The sequence below is a fragment of the Diadema antillarum genome, unplaced genomic scaffold (assembly GCF_040938485.1).
Source record: "Diadema antillarum isolate AM-2024a unplaced genomic scaffold, OU_Dant_1.0 seq00000578_RagTag, whole genome shotgun sequence".
Taxonomy (NCBI): Eukaryota; Metazoa; Echinodermata; class Echinoidea; order Diadematoida; family Diadematidae; genus Diadema; species Diadema antillarum.
In genome coordinates this window covers 92,597-109,994 of record NW_027271513.1, presented here as the reverse complement: position 1 = coordinate 109,994, position 17,398 = coordinate 92,597, and positions in this window count along the sequence as shown.

Sequence of the window (17,398 nt, the reverse complement as noted above, 5' to 3'; positions counted from 1 at the left end):
TGAGGTTGTCTTTCATCGCTTTGCGAGCAAGCTGCTTGTGTGGTGTTCATTTGACCGAAAGATCGGTCTGTATCTGTCCGTCGGGGAATGTTCCGCGGAGACTGCGTCTGGCTTCACGCATCCCCTCCGTATACAGACCGAAGTCAATGATTGCGGCTCCTGTGTGGAGCAGTCGCACACAGATCAAACGTTACGATAAACCAAATTTCAGACAGCTTTTTTACATTCAAACAAGTATGACATGACATGACACATTATGCAGCAATATTTAGGATAAATTTCTCCATTGTGCAATCGAAATACTCACATAACCTCAGTTATAATGCAGAAATTTTATCGATATCGCAACATCGCCGTTCGCGAGCAGTAAGTCGCCATTTTGAATCTATAACAATTGCTAAGCCAATCACATGCGAGGTACGTGTTTTAGTAAAACAAACACGTAGAAACTACCTCGCATGTGATTGGCTAATAGATTCATAGTGTATGTTTCTGCAGTTTGAATGTGACGACGCGACAGGCTGTGTTTTACGTTGAAAATTCTCCTAAAATGTTGGATTATTCATGAATCTGGTGAGTGTAACGTATTCTTAAAAAAATAAATTCACCATACAAGCTTAAATTTGCCGACCTAGGGCCGTGAATTAGACGCAATCGAGAAGGGTGAGGTACCTCACCCAATTTTCCATAGAGACAGTGGTTAAGAACATCCACACAGCAATGGGTACTGCAACCTTCCGTCTGTCTACGGAGGACAGCGTTAATGGCAAAATATAAAAGAGTCCTCCGGACAGACGGATCTTTCTGTCTAGGTGTTCATATGCTTGATACGCACGGCGATCAGCTTCTCCGTGTGTGTGGCCGTGGATATGTACACTGTACATTACACACGAGTGTGGCTGTATCCAGCGACTCGGGCCATGGCTACAACAACCACACTCGTGTGGCTGGATGGTAAAGACACACGCGTGTGGTTGTATTGTACGCTGCCACTCACACTGCCTAAAAAAATAAATAGCCAAATCCAATCATGCAACCAATGCATTTTTCATGCTATTTTTTATATCGAAATCATCTCATCTCGCATCTGACTGTAACGCTACGATGTCGTTAGGTGATTAAACGGTTAGTGTATCTGCTTAATTTTATTCTTTTTTTTTTTTCAATGCCACCCGTGCTGCAAAATAAGTACACTGCACTGGAATATAAAGATTGATGCTTTAAAGTTTAATAACAACATGCGCGTACACTTTGTTTTCTTTTACCTAGAATACATTGTAAAATGTAGTTTACTATAAGTTATAGATCTAACGTTGGTCCCCAGTACCATATAGGAAGTATGATACCTCCTTGCCAGAACCAGGCCCTACCCAAAGCAACCAAGAGCAACCAAGGCCAAGAGAATGTCTAACGCGTTTACATACACAGACAGCCTTTCAGAATTACAGAACGGCGGCCCCTTCATCTGTTCATTCACGAACGTACACACACATGTACAAGCGTGTGGACAACAGTGTGTAGACTGTAGTACAGTGCACGCAATTGCACGCAAAGATCTGACGAAATCCTACAGCGATCGCTGATTTTGCTGTACTCGAGAGTCATTCTCGTTTCATCAAAAATAATTTGAGCTTATTCAATGTACATAAAACGGTTCCATTACCAGAACAGGCAATCATACATTAAAATTACGATACAAACAGTTAATTTGAAAGTCAATTTCACACGAAAACTTACGTGACTGTATGCACTACCGGTAGTGACCATGGGGAGTTCACCTGACATGCGCATTGGTGTTTTGAATGTCTGAGACCGAACTTCCCCCTCCCCATAACCATGCATGTTAGGGCGGACTCACACTGTGCGATTTTTACTGCGATTTACCCTTTGCGATGTCGCACGACGAGAAATCGCACAGTGTGAGGATGTCTGCGATACGACAACCGGAGATTTGGGGGCTATCGCAGCCATCGCAGCCCCATCGCAGAACTTTGAACATGTTCAAAATTCTGCGACAATCGCTTGCGACGATGATCGAAAACTTTCAGTGAAGCAAGGTGGTAGAAGAAGTACTAATCAAGATTTGGCTGGATATGCTTCCTTTATTCCACAATTGCTTACTGATCTATCTCAACATGATGACGAAGATGAGATGGGGAGGGAGTTTTACAACGACTTAGAGTGCAATCGTGAGTAATTCTACCATGAATATGGGCTTCTCGCGTCCATTGCAGCCGTTTTGTCCGTACGTAGTCCCATGTATAGAGTTTGAACGAGGGCAGATTAAACATTCTGTGGGTTGGTTAAAATTTTGTTTGCGTACCGCCGGACCGGTAACTGTATGCATAGCCTTGGACTAACTTGTTAAGTGTAATAGATCTGATGTTTAAATTATACTAAGCCTAGGCCCTACTGAGTACTAGTATGCTATAAACTAGACCCTAGGCCATATCTAGCTAGGCCTAAATACGTGTGTGGGCCTAGAAGTGGTTCTAGGCCTAGTCTGCCCTAACTACACGCAGCCGCTGTCGCGAAGTGACAGCGGTCTGGTCAGGCTATAGTCTGCCCTAGATCTAGGCCTACATTGTACATACGTGTTCCAGTCGAATTTTATAAATTAAATCGACATAGACCTAGGCCTACACGTTGTATAAACTAATAGGGCTAGGCCCCTGGTCTGGACAAGGCCCTAGATCTAAGTCTAGACCACAATGGCTTAGTATTGCACTGCTACTGGATCGACTGACGTGGACGTGAACAGTAACAGTAAACACATAACGTTAGGGCCTAACGTTAGACGTGGTTTCTGTCTAACGACATAACGTTGAAAAAGAGTAACCTAACCAACAGTTAGAGATCTAGTCTAGTCTAGAGGCTTTAAATGTGAAACATTCTTCCTGCCCTGCACACACGACCATACTAACACACAGTTACAAAACGTTGGTGGAGTACAGTTAATTCTGAGTAGACCTCTATACCGACGGAACCAGAACAGAAACAGAAACAGATCCAGATAATTTTTTACACGTTGATAGGAAAGGATATTGATAATTGAAAGTCTAGCCCATCAAGATGTAACTGATATTATTAGTGATAAGATCTCTAGAAATCTACATTCTTATTAAAGTCTTATATAGATTAACTACCTGGTAGTCTGTCTAGACCCAAAGCACTAGATCTAACAGTTTATAGTCTAGCACTAGCAGTCGTAGCATGCACTAACGTTAGCACTACTCGCTGTCAGCAGGCTTCTTCTTAGTTTTAGACCCGTTCTACAACATTAAACGATAGTAATGTTAGTCCCTTACGGTGATCTAACGTAAGGGTACTACATTAGATGGGTCTACTTTTTTTTTTTTTTTTGCCAAAATGTGCTCATGGATTTCAAAATCATACGGTAGGCCTACTCTGGTTAAGCTAGTGATGCCTACAGAAATACAGTGTCAATTATTATTTAGGCCTAGGCACCTACTGGATCTATATTGTCAGTAGCTGTGCTAGCCTTTCCTGCCCTTGGCTGTGGTCTAACGCTATAGAACCGTAGGCTTAGACCTATTTTGTATTAAACGTTAGAGGAATTAGAACTCTAACCGTTGGCGTTAGACCTACACTGTAATTGAGATCCATTGCTATAGTTACAAGCAGTACGAATCCAGATCCTAGACAAAAAAAAAAATAAACAAACTGTTCCCAAACTTTTTTTTAGAGTAGACGTAGTGTCTAGTCTCATGGAAATTTCCTAACTAAGCCAGGAGTATAGCACTCTAGATTTTGAACAATAAGGCCTAAGTGGAGCTGAGGTAACTTAGATTGATCAGTTGTTCTTGGAGATTTGTACAGAAATTGTAGTCTAGAAACACACACACACAAAACAAATGCAATGCAGTGAAGTGACCCTCTCTACATGTAGGTTACTAGGTGGTACATTTTATCCATGTTTGTCTGAGTTTTCATGTGATGATCGATCATGCACTCCAAACTGAAAGTTGTTACTGTATGAGGCTGTAACATGTTCATGCTCAGGTCTGCAGACTAGTGCTACAAAGTATTTGATTATCCGGCAGTGCATCATTTGATAATCTGTGTCGATAATAAACACAGCCTTGTCGTTGCTGCCTCAGCAAGTCACAAACGTGCTGTGCACAGCCCTTGGTAAGGCTATATAGTATACAGTACAGTACCGGTGTACATGTCATACTCTCTGATAACTTTAATTGCCCTTTAATTTCATAACAAAGTATATCAAAATGAACTCTCAGTCTGAAATCATCAAAGACCCTGCCCCAATCTGTAGGGTGTACAAACTGTACTTGCAGTTTGATTGCAGAATGTAAAACATCATTCAAGGGCAATCATGAATTATCCAAAATTGCAGACTGTAGGAAACAATGCTGAGTGCGTCATGTGTTACACATGTATGAATATTGACATACAGTGTACTTGTACTAAACATACACTATATGTAATGCATAGTGTAATTTAATTAAGCTTTCGAGCCCTTAGACCTTAGTAAATGACTGAAATAATTATGATTATGATATATGAATTTATGAAGCACTTATGTACAGGCCTGTCCAATGATCAACAATGGTGAATAGTTGAATAGATTTGTTTATCACTGTATGTGTTTGTTAACTCTAGATTCATTCCCAAATGTTGTCCTTTTTACCCAAATGGTAAATTTAGAGTCTACTGTAATTGTCATAAATGCCTAGAGATAGTTGTCCCTTTGTGTCACCCTAAACAGGTCTGCATAAAAATGAAATCTCTAAGGAATTCATATGGAGGCTTGTCTCGATGTTGAAAAGGAAGAGCAGAAAAGGAGCAGCTGGCAACTGGTTGTCCTGCAGAAGTACATGAATCCCTCTCTTACCTGCAATTTCTGAGGACAAACATGCCAAGAGGATACCTAACCAATTTTCGAGACTGAGGTACAGTATACAGTTAGAAGATAAAATAAACACTTTTTCATACTTTCCAAAATGTTTATGTGACTGCATGTGTGAATACATCAGTTTCTTTTTCTTTTTATGGTGGCTTGAATTAAAAAAAAACATTAAGTTGAGAGCAAGAAAGAAATTATTTCAAAAAGTGTAATTTAATTGTCTTTTACAGTATTTTGAAGAAAATAAAAATTTTATTCATGCTAGCCTAAAAGTGATGAATAGTTTATTCATAGAACTTCAAATACAGTCATTGTAAGCAATTTCTAGAAATAAATGAAAACATCATTTCTTTGAAAGAATGAATCCATTGTAAGACATAGGGGGAATGCATCCCTCTTCATCATTCTAATTCAATACAATATGTAATCATGTTTGTGTGTTTTTTTCTTTTTCTTTTTCTCCTATTTACTAGGAATTACAAGATGATAAAGACTCTACCAGCAAGGCGTCAAAGGCTGAAATGCTACACATAAGGAGCAGGAGAAGGAGAAGCAGGACCTGTCAAAGCTAAACCTAAGACGATAAGGAGGAGTCAAGAAGCAAAGGAAACAATATTTTATCAGCAGTAGGTACCCTGCTGATGCACTAATGGAAAATGTTTGCTTTACCTCTAAAATAGAGAGAGAAAGAAAAACAAAAACATGCTTCTTCTTGTTGTTTTTTTCTCTCTACAGACAAGTGCAACATATTTATGTATTTGGGGTGTACCTGAAAATCCCAAATTTGATTTACATACTTCAAAGAACATTGTTGAGTAGAATTTATTCAAAGAATTATCATCCAGGGATACTTCTTTTTGTCAGGGCGTTCAGATCTATGATCACTGTCGAAAGGATTATTCATGCGTAAGTTCTCTAAGTATAAAATAAAAACATGCCACATTGTTCTTTTACTTTTTCAAGAAAATAAAATTCCACAGTCAATTCCATGGTCGAGGAACTTCATAAAAACTCAACTCGATAACTCAACTGTGGTTGTCAGTTGCTAATGTGTGTAGTTCAAGTGCTGTAAACACTGTAAGCAAATGGGTGGAAAGTTGGAGGCATCCTAAACTACAAACATTTGCTTCGCAGGGAACCTTATGCATTTTTGTAACAATTAATATTTCCCCTATTTTCTCCCTTTTGCTCTCTCTTTTTTTTTTTTTGTTTAGCCCTTGTCATGTAGTTCACCTCAACACTTACACCTGTAACTGCAAGATGGGTGTGGGATGACATTGCTGTCTCTCTGGGACTTACTGGAAACAAAATGTGACTTTTCAAAGCAGGAAAGTGGTAGCTACTACAGCAGGCAGTCGTGAAGGTGGAACTTGAAGAAACTGACATATTGACTTGTTTCTCTCATTTATGTTGGACCAGTGCAAGTTTCCATGAACTTTACATGCATTTGATGTTAACTTACAATGGTTTGATTTCTGTTTTCCCACCAACTACAAACACAGCTACTCTTGAAAAACTCAAATTTACATGCAATCACCGTGAGTCATCTTTTTTTTTCTGAAATACCATCAAACAGCTGAAGAATTTCAATGTGCAAGGTTTTGTCATGATTTTAAGGCGATTATGCACTGTTACTCCGACAATGCACTTTCCCCTTCTCTTTAAAATGTATCCTGCAACTTTAAATCATGTACAACAAATGTACCAGGTTTTGTTTGTATCACTGAAAAACTGGAGAGGGAAAAATTCCACAAGCTTTTGTTTGGTTTGTGAGGGCCATTACAATGTTCAGAGACAATAGCAACACTCTTTCCACTACTGTTTAGAAATCTATGTTTTGTGCAACTTTACATTGAACTCAACATGTGGGCCAAACATTGTTTTAATGGCTTGAAAACTGGGGAAGAAAGCTGTTCTTAAAGCCGTTACATAACTTTGAGGGCAATTAGTGCTGTTACCACGGTAACACGCTTTGCAGTGAGCTGAACATGTAAGCAAAACTTCTTTTGAATCGATGGAAAACTTCAGAAGTTCAAGAGATGTTTTACCTTGAAGTTGTTGTATATGACTTGCACTGTTGCAAAAGTGGTAGTGACATGACATCATATTTCTTCGTCACTCACAGGACTGCACAGAGTAAAAACACCTTAGGCCTTTGTGAAAGTGAGAGCTTATTGCAAGTTGTCTAATATTAGTTTAACTTGACCATTGAACAACTTAGTTTTGTAAACTTAGTAATCACCCTAATAATGCCAGTCTACATCAACAAGGCTTTTAATAATCATTGCACAATGATGGAATTGCACAGTGTGTTTTCATCGCCCTTGTCTAAGCGAATTGAAATGTGAGTCTGACAATGATACATGTATTGCCAGAAATGTTTGAGCTAGAAAAATGGAGAATGGCACATGTATCATTGCAATAAGTTGTACTATAGCTGCAAACAAGAAATCATGTTACTGTGCAATTCTGAATTTAGGGCAATGTGAATGCAGCAGTCAGCGTTCTGAGATAGCTAATTTTTCCTATGCAGTCATATATATGCTACCGTATAAGTGCTGCATGGTATTTTAATCATACATATTTTAACTGCTGATCTCCCCCCTCTGCACAAAATTATGTTTGTTTGCTTGTTTTTTATCATACCTCTATCTGTATCGATGGATAGCATTTATTACTGGACTCAACATCTGAGAGTTTGAGTCAGCAAATTGTTATAGTTGTATTTGCTACATTGTAGGCTACAATTTGCCACTTGCCCTTATCAGTCAAAGCAATTCAATGTTCATTCATTTGTATCTTCCTGATTTATTGGTAACACAATTGTATATTTCTTGCTTATAAGTCAATTCTGGAAAGTAAAATGTGTAACCAAAATTACATGTACTCTAGCCTTGAACCTTTTTTTTTTTCTTCCGCACATTTTAACCAGCACATCTTCTTATTGTAAAGAATACCTAAGGTAGGCACCAACATAATCTGGGATGGACAGAAAATGGACAATGTTGAAGATGAGATCTCCTGTAATGATATTACATTTTTAAGGTATACAATTGACAAGGTTCACACATAGTTGGAATTTCAATTCAAATGACTGCTTTTACCGCAGTATTTTGCAGTGTATGCAGTGTCTGATTAATCTGGATTAGGACCAGTAGCACATTTAGTGCATTTCAAAGCACCCCTTCGGATGCTGGTATGATCATTTCAATTTGGCATTTTTCAAAATACACTGTATGTTTACAGTAAGTGTTTATGTACCTTTGTACACAAACTCTAACTGTAAACATTGCTTGTAGAGTATGTTAGATTGCAGCAATTTCCTCTCTGAGGTTTGTTTGTTTGTTTTTGCAACATTACATGTATTTGGGAAATTGTAGTTGCATAGGTAGTTGTCTCATGCAAATTGTAATGGTAACTCGTTGAGCTGAACTTCTTGTATATGTTCAAGTTGACTGAATTTATTCATTGTTTATGTGGAAAAGAAATGGAAGTTGGTGTTTTTTGTCACTTTGTGTGATACTTTTAAGAACTATGACATCCATACTGCAGTATGTATATATGAATTGTACAGCACAATTATGATATTGCTTTTCCTACTAGTTTTGCTTTTTTTTTTGCATTTTTTTGACAGTACAATTGTATTGAACTAATTGAAGCATACAGCTGTAGTCATGATATAGAAAGACAAATCGACAACTTGAACCGCTTTGTACCATCTTCTCTTTTTCTTTTTTGATGATGGAAATAAATAAACTATTGAATTGACTTTAATTGTGATCAATGTGTCTATATTTTAGATTTAATTTGATGACTTAAATACAGTGTATATCATTATCTTTATTCTTGTCACGTTTTTATTTGTGAATCAATATATATTGTAAATAAGTGTGATTCCCTTACATCTGGATGGTAATTACATACCGTACACAAAACAAGAGTGAATTTTTCAAGGGCCAACCAGAAAAATATGTCAGCACAATATTTTATGTGTTTGAGAAACCACAATGTTAGAATTCCACTATCAAAGCCTTAGAAAAGCACTCAGAGAATACAGACCTCCACCAAGCAGTACTTTTTCACCCTTACTGTGATTTCTACCCATTGTAATAATTACATAAATATGCGTAATATGCAGTAAATGACTATTTCCAATGATCAAGAATCCTACAACCACGTAACCCCCCCCCCCTCCTCCCCCCCCCCCCAAAAAAAAAAGGGGGGGGGGGACTTTGATCCAGGCAGTGATCCAAATTAATACCAAAATATGGCATTTCTTTTTTCTATCATTATTAACTTTATTTCTTAGAATATACAGTGTTATTCGATTCATATCTAGCAATTTCTGTAGTTACTTTAGAATTTAAAAAAAAAGCAAGCTTGAATGGTTAAGTACTTTTCAAACCAACGTCGCAAAAAAAAAAAAAAAAAAAAAAACAGTCACGAGTGACTTCATTCATGGTGACCGTTCTTTATGATGAACAGGTGCCATAATGTACGATGTACGCATGCGCACGGTGTAAATCGTAGGCCACAAATCGCACAGTGTGCGGTATACATCGCAGCACCTGCGACAGAGTGCAACAGGCTGCGATATCGCACATTGTCGCAGCGCAGCGCATCGCAGTAAAAATCGCACAGTGTGAGTCCGCCCTAACTCCCCATCCTGCGATCCCCAATTTTGTGTCTGTCTGCTTGTTTGTTCGTTGTTATTGTGCGTCTGTTTGTCTGTCTGTCTGTCTGTCTTGAGGTCTGTTTTTTTTTCTGTCTGATCGTCCGTCTGTGTGTCTGCCACTCTGATGGCTGCTCTCTATCTGCTCTATCCCTTCTCTGTCTGTTCTTTCTCTTCTCTTTCACTCTTTTTTTTTTTAAATTCACACACTCAGCAAAAAAGAAAGAAAGTATTGGCCTAAACACTACAGTTGTATTTCGAGGTTGTAGTTTTCATAGAATATTTTGATGAAAATCGATGTATCATATACCATGTTGAAGATAATTTAATTGGCTATCAACCTAATAGGTCAATACAAAGGGAAAGTCTACGCATGAGTGAACACATTCATTTTTGTCCTCCAAGGCATAGAAGTAAAAATTGCAAAAATTGACATGTTGGCCTTCATTTGCAAAAGTCCTTCATGATAACATTATTGATAAAATACCAGTTTAACACAATGAGGGACTTGAATAAAATAACAAAAAAGGTTCTCGTTCTCTTTATCTCTTTATAACCTCAAACAAAAACAAAATGGGAAACTAAAGGGGGAAAATAAGAATTTTTTGTCAACTCAAACTTTAAATGACATAGGGAATAAAGGCACAAAGATGATTAAATCAACAGAATTTTTAATATTACTCTTTTGATCTAATAATTCAAAATCCATGAGACAAATTCAAGGACTAAATATCATTCACAATTTTCCTAATTTGAAAAATCAGTTCAAATTTTTACCATTTTTGTTGATATTGCTTCTTTTCTCATTTCATTTGAATTTGATTTTACAGGCATTTCTTCATTTTCCACCCTTATTTTTAGCCTCTTTTGAACTTTTTAGCTTCAAAGATGCTATAGAGATCATAGGTTTAAATTTGAAACTTAATTAATGTTTCTTATTGTGTTAAATTTGTTTTTTGTTCTTATTGTTATATGGAAGAGCACTTACGCATGAATGATAACTTGTTCATTTTTGCAATTTTTACTTTTGTGCCTTGGAAGAGAAAAAACAAAGATGTTTACTCATGCGTAAAGTTTAGCTGTTTATTAATCTACTAGGTTGATAGCCAATTAAATCATCTTTAATATGGCATATAGCACATTAACTTTTCGCCAAATATTCTATGATAAATATAAACTTGAAAAAGTGTTTACTTTCTTTTGTCGCTGAGTGTAGCTCTCCCTGTAAGACTGTTATCTCCAATCCCCGCTCGATTTTGCTTTCAAATAGATATCTTTTCACCCTGCTAGATTGTACATTTCACCTCGGTGATGCCGAATCAAAGGCATTATACGTGTAACTGGTATTGTCAGTATATTGTATATTATTGTTATTGTTATTATCGTTATTATTATCATTATGGGTATATTGGAGTAGTAGATCTACAGCAGCAGCAGCGGCAGCAGCAGCAGCAGTAGTAGTAGTAGTAGTAGTAGTAGAAATAGTTGTAGTTGTAGTAGTAGTAGTAGTAGTAGTCGTAGTAGTAGTAGTATAGATATTGTTTGTTGTTTGATAGATACTTTATTTTCTGCAAATCAATATACATAAGTTACATAATCATGAAAATGCAGGAAATATACAAAGTAAATTCAACGCAAAGTCATTTGACTTGCATAAACCACGATACATACTAAGTACATAATCATGAACATGTAGGACATATTATGTAAAGTAAATTTAACACAGTCTTTTGACTTGCATTAACAACGATATGAAAGAAATTTAATATACAGTATGCATGTCTATGCAGCAGTGATAAGAATAACATTTGTAGTTAAGAAACGATTATGCAGAGGGCCGCCATTATAAGCATTGCTTGAAAAGATGGCCGGCCCGAGGAAAAGATAAGGACGTACTAAATTCGTAACAATATAAATTCTGCTGCGAAGGTAGCAGGGGAAAATAAACTCTGGTGTGTGATGGTGGTGGTGGTGAATGTGTGTGCAGGTGCTTGAGGGTGCACAATAGCAGATAGGCTGGAATTTAGAATAGTGAAATTGGTTTACTGAAAGAGGGGACGATATGCGCTGTTGCTATCATGAGACCAACATTAGTTACAGGTGTATATAATTTATTTGTTTTTAGTTCATATTTGAAATATACTGTAATAAAATGTACTTCTTTAAGTTTGCTTTAAATGAAAACAAGGAGGCACACTGTTTCAACTCCTCAGGAAGAGTGTTCCATGTATCCGGACCTTGATGTCTAATCGACTTTTGAGCAAGTAAAAGCTTCGGATTACTTAAGTGAAAATCATGGGAACGACGGGTAGGGTATGAGTGAATATGGTCATTGGTTACTAGGGTATTATGAAAAAATGGTAATGCATTTCGAGTGTGTTTTATATGGCAGTTAGGTATAAATGTATATCATGGGCCTTCAAAGTTTTTAGGCGATAAAATATGGGGTCAGTGTGAGCCAAAAAATGTGAATGTGTGCATATACGAAGAGCCTTTTTCTGGAGAAGAAAAATTGTGTTCAATTTTGTTTTGCTACTGTTGCCCCATACAATATTACAGTACATTACATATGGTAAAAATAAAGTGTTGTATAACATAATTAAAGTTTGATCATTAATTAAATATTTTATTCTTCTTAAAACACCAGTTGCTTTAGATATTGCTGTTGTAATATTCTGAACATGAGTATTCCAAGTTAGATTGCTATCTAGGGTTACTCCTACACACTAAGAAAAAAAGGTTCAATAAGGGAGCTAGAAGGGTTCGAAGTCGCGAAAATGGGTGCAAACTACACGATTTGAGAAAATGGTGGAACTTTGCTTCTTATATGGTTCATTTTGGGTTCGATCTTGCCACGGTCATTGACGGTGCAATATTACGCCCCAAACTAGTCTCAAAACAAAGGCCATCCTATGGTGTTGCTCGGCACTAAAATGCAATATTACATATCCTTGTGCTGATATTATGAACATATATTTTTTGATATCAGGAAAATTAAGTTTCTTTCACATTCTATAATCATTCATCGAGAGTATATTTTCAAATTAAGTTGAGTTCATGATGAAAGGGGTCTACTAAAAAAACAAACGTAGAATACCTGATTGCTTGTCTGGTATTGACCAATCACATTGTACACATAACCTAGGAGGTTTAACAGATGAAGTTCCAACTGGATGTAATTATTCAAATAGTCGTCAGATTTCTATTGCTGTACAAAACAATTCCACAGGTGCATTTGTACCTTCGCTGATCGGGATTCGATGCCGCCGTCTCGCTGAGCAATCTGAAGATTCATTTTGGACGTTTACATAATTTTGGCTATATTTTGCTTCAAATGAAATCCTATACTTTAAGATAAAAACATATAAAACAAAAGTCAATTCTGAACAGAAATATTATTGTGCAAAAGTGTTAATCAGAGCTGTTTCATGTGAAAGTGTTTAAACTGTACCCTGGATAGCCGGTTTATTTTATCACTTTTCCTCATGATTCTGACAAAGCAAACTGATATGAATCTTCAAATAGAATTCTTTATCAATAGAAACATCAGATTACTGCCCAGGCATGCCTGCTAGAATAATGTTCGTTTTATTTCATTTTTTTGGGAGCAATTTCTATTCGTGTATCCCCGTGTCTTTAACATTCACCTAACCTATCTCTTACTGGTTGGGATGTCGAAACGTAATTACCATTACAAAGACATATCTTCCTGTTTGTGGTTCATTCTTGCTAAGGTGCAATATTGAGCCCATAGCAAGTCTCAAAGAAAGACCCATATGGTGTTGATCGACACTTGAATACAATATTGCATACCGTCGTGGTGCTACTATGTACATGTTTTTTTTTAAGACATCATAAAACTTGATGTTCTCTTATAATTTCATAATCATTCATCGGAGCATTTTTAAATGAAGTTGAGTCTTTGATGAAAGGGTCTGCGAACAAGCTAACGAAGAATACTTGACTGCTCGTCTGGTATTGACCAATCGAAATGGAATATGTCACAGCATTCCCTGCATGCTTACTGTGCGATGATAGAGTCAAACCCTACTACACGCTAAAGATTTTCGTTGCGACTCGATCTCGGGACAGAAAAAAAAAAGTCAATATTTTTTCAAGGCCCTCAAATCTGGAATTCCATCCACTCTGATGTGAAATGTAAGAAAACGGTACAAAGTTTTAAGAAAGTTTTCAAACGTATTTAACTTGAAAGGTTTTCTGGAAGTTACCAATATCATTTTACGAATTTATAAGAGACTAGCAAGATAGGGTGTGTTTGTGAAAATGACATCTTGTGTATTGCTAATATGCGCTGGTCCATGTTTTTATCTGTGTATGCATGTGTGTGTATGTGTGAGTGTGTGTGTGTGTGTGTGTGTGTGTGTGCCAATGTTTTTCTCTGTATATACAATGTATTTACTTTTCCGGGATTAGTTTTAAATAAGGCCAATTGCCTTCTCACTCACCCCTTCACTTGATATCTTTTGCTGTTTGTTTGCTTTGTTTGTTTGTTTGTCACATTGTTATTTTATTCGTAACATTGTCACATTTTATGTATGCATATTTTATTAAGTGAAAGTAAAGGAAATGATAAACTAAAATCATTTAGAGAGCAAACTCGCGGATATGTAAGGGTGCAAACTACACGATTTATTTGTAAGGGTTGATTTTTTCCCCCTTTTTTTCATGGATTCATGCACGGTAAAGCCTAAGGGTAAAATGCATGCACATGAAAAATGTAAGCACATGTTTCCGCGTGCTTGCAAACACCACATTTTAGAATGAATAAAGACTAGCTGTGATAGTGGAATTTCTCATGAATAAATAATAAAGCATTCAAACCCTGGCCATTGTTCAACACCATTGTCAGGGTGTTAACCACATACTCCCATACACACCCATTGACCCCTGTGCAAAGTGAAAATTTTGTACAGAGGGTTGGAAATAGAGCAAAATCTGTAACCTAACTGTGAAATTGATCATGGATTTCATGAAACTGATTTGTGTTTTAAACCACCTCCAACGAAATTGTACACTATACAACTATCTCCCATATCAATGATAGTGTTATCTGATATATAGTTACCGAATTATTAAGAATCAAAAGTGGAATTTTTTTTAAACGCCTATTAATCCATAGAATACATTCGATGCAAAATAATGACATGGATGTTTCCTAGAGTGTCAATTCACGGACCCAGTAGTTTGGTCACCTGGTGTGGGCATGTTCATTCTTTTCTTGAACATGATTTATGAATTCAATGAATTGTTGAGTCGTGCAAACTTATGTGCACATACGTTGACTCCCAGATGGCTCATTGTACAGCTCGTTCATGCGTGTTTGAGCTGAGCATCTAGCGCAAATTCCATTTCCACAGCAGATCAGCTCTTCTGAGGCTTTTCGTAGCGGCTTACTGCAACTCTGACTTCAACATTATTTTGTCCACTTCATAATATCAAGACCCCGCAGATTCCTACTACGTGGAAAATGGTGAGTTAAAACATCATCGTAAAGCATGATTCGAAATATCCACAATGTTCTCGACCAAGGCCTTACTCTCGATATTACCCTTCATCAAATTTCTTGTATCTGTTATGTTTTTGGTTGTATAGCCATGTCATAAGCTTGCAGGCAGTAATATTAAAATGTTCATTTTAGAGTTCTGTTAAAACTGGCTAGTTTTATGCGTGCTGTTTTCTGTTCTATTTTGTTTTGTTTCGTAACCATTCTGTGGAATTAGAGCAGCTTTAGCGATAAAATGTCTTGCTAAAGACGTCATGGCATTCCGATTTCAGATTTCAGATTCATTTATTGTTCATTTTAATAGGAAATTCTTTTTGTTGGTACATGGGCGTGCACATAGGAATATCTACATACATGCATAAACTCACATATATTCATGTACATGTACACATTATAAATGATACAATTTTCACTACATACACAATTATACAAGCATAATTTATACTCACAATACAGTGAACACATACATAATCACAAATTTCAAGTAATTCTTTATATTTACTGATCAACAACAAAACAAAATAGTTAAGAAAACGTGGAATCGGATATTCCTAAGGAAGTGTATCCTTAACATAACCTTTACGCCACCTCCCCCCCCCCCCCCACACACATCCCCAAGGATAATACATCGCGTCGTGCCATACCACATTTGATTAATAACGAATAAAAGGAACGGAAGTTGATTAATAATTGTTGATAAACTTATGGATAAATAGACCAGTGTACTAACTAAACTCATAATGGCAAACATTGCACGCTTATCTTTATGCTGGGATAATTCTCTGTAGTCAGGTAGTGTTAGTGGTGGACTTAAGTTCACCCTGAATGCAGAAGGCAGTGCATAAGAATTGAACTATACATTAAGCTGCCATGGAGAGAGTTATGTAGTCACATTTACATAAGTTAGCTCTTCTGCAAAATTATTACACACGCATGAACAGTGGCCTTGAACTCATGACACTTGATTTTCCTTTTCAGGTATTCAAGCAAGATACAATATGATGAAGTTGCGCGCATTCTCCTGTTCACGTAAACTTATATGCAATTCTGAAGGACAGAGTGATTCCTCAACAGAGTATGTAAGTTTCATTAATGGATTAATCCGTAATACATGTATATGTACTTTCAGGTTATTGATTCATCTAGATTTTCAGCATGTGATATCCGTGAAGTATATTATATTAAAGCTTATTATTACACATGAACGCAGTTCTATCAGTTACTATAACGTAGCCACCGTTTAGTGGGTTGCGGAAAATTTGATAAGACTATAGTGCAATTTTTGATACCATCTATAATCGAGAGATATGTTACTCAAGTGGACCACTGCGATCATTCATTATTGCCTTTTCCGTTCTACGTCTTCTCAGTTTTTTTTCGGACTTTTTCCTGAAAACTCCATGATGGATTGTAACTCATACAGGCAGCATCTCTACCCCGCAAGAATCTTCATTTTTTTTCTTTTTTTTTTTTGATTGATTGATTGATTTATTATTTATTTTATTTTATTTTATTTTATTTATTTATTTATTTATTTATTTATTTATTTATTATTATTATTTTTTTTTTGGGGGGGGGGGGGTAATCTTCTTTTCTGTAACCAGTATTATCAAAGTAAATCAAATCAATGTTATGAATAAGTAGAGGGGGCTATATTTTCACTTTTTGTGTGTGTGGTATCGGGATTAGAGGTGTCAACCATAATGGGCATCATTACACCCATTGCCATGGCCAGCACCCGGACCATCATCTGTGGCAAGCTCAGCAACGGCTGAATGGCTGAGGTCTATAAGTCTTACTCCTTTCCTAACTGTGCAAAATATACAGCAAACTGATGTTGAATTGGCATGTAATTTGATGTCTTACTTTGTTATTTTATGTTATGAAGACTTTGAGTTCGTCAGGAAAACGTGGGAATATTTGAATATGCCCTATGTCATAAATGTATGCAGGCCTACATAAAAGGTGTGTATTTTCATCTCAGTCCAAATTCGCCACATTTTTCTTTTCAACATGACTTTACTCAGGCTATTCCACATCTATTCTTTTTTTTTTCAGCTCTAACTTAATGATGTCGGCATGCTGTCTCCTAATTCCCCGTCTGCCTGGAGAGGACATGCTGTATGTCTGTGACAAAGTAAGTGCTGCACTTTTATTTTTTTATGGGAGACGGGAATTCCATCTGCTTTGTGACTAGAAATATAAGAGGAATATTTCTTTGCAACATTATCATGTTTTACTTGTATGACAAAGAGCTGAAATAAATCTGTCCGACCGGATTTGTTTAGAAACCAATATCAAAGCTTAAAGGGATGGT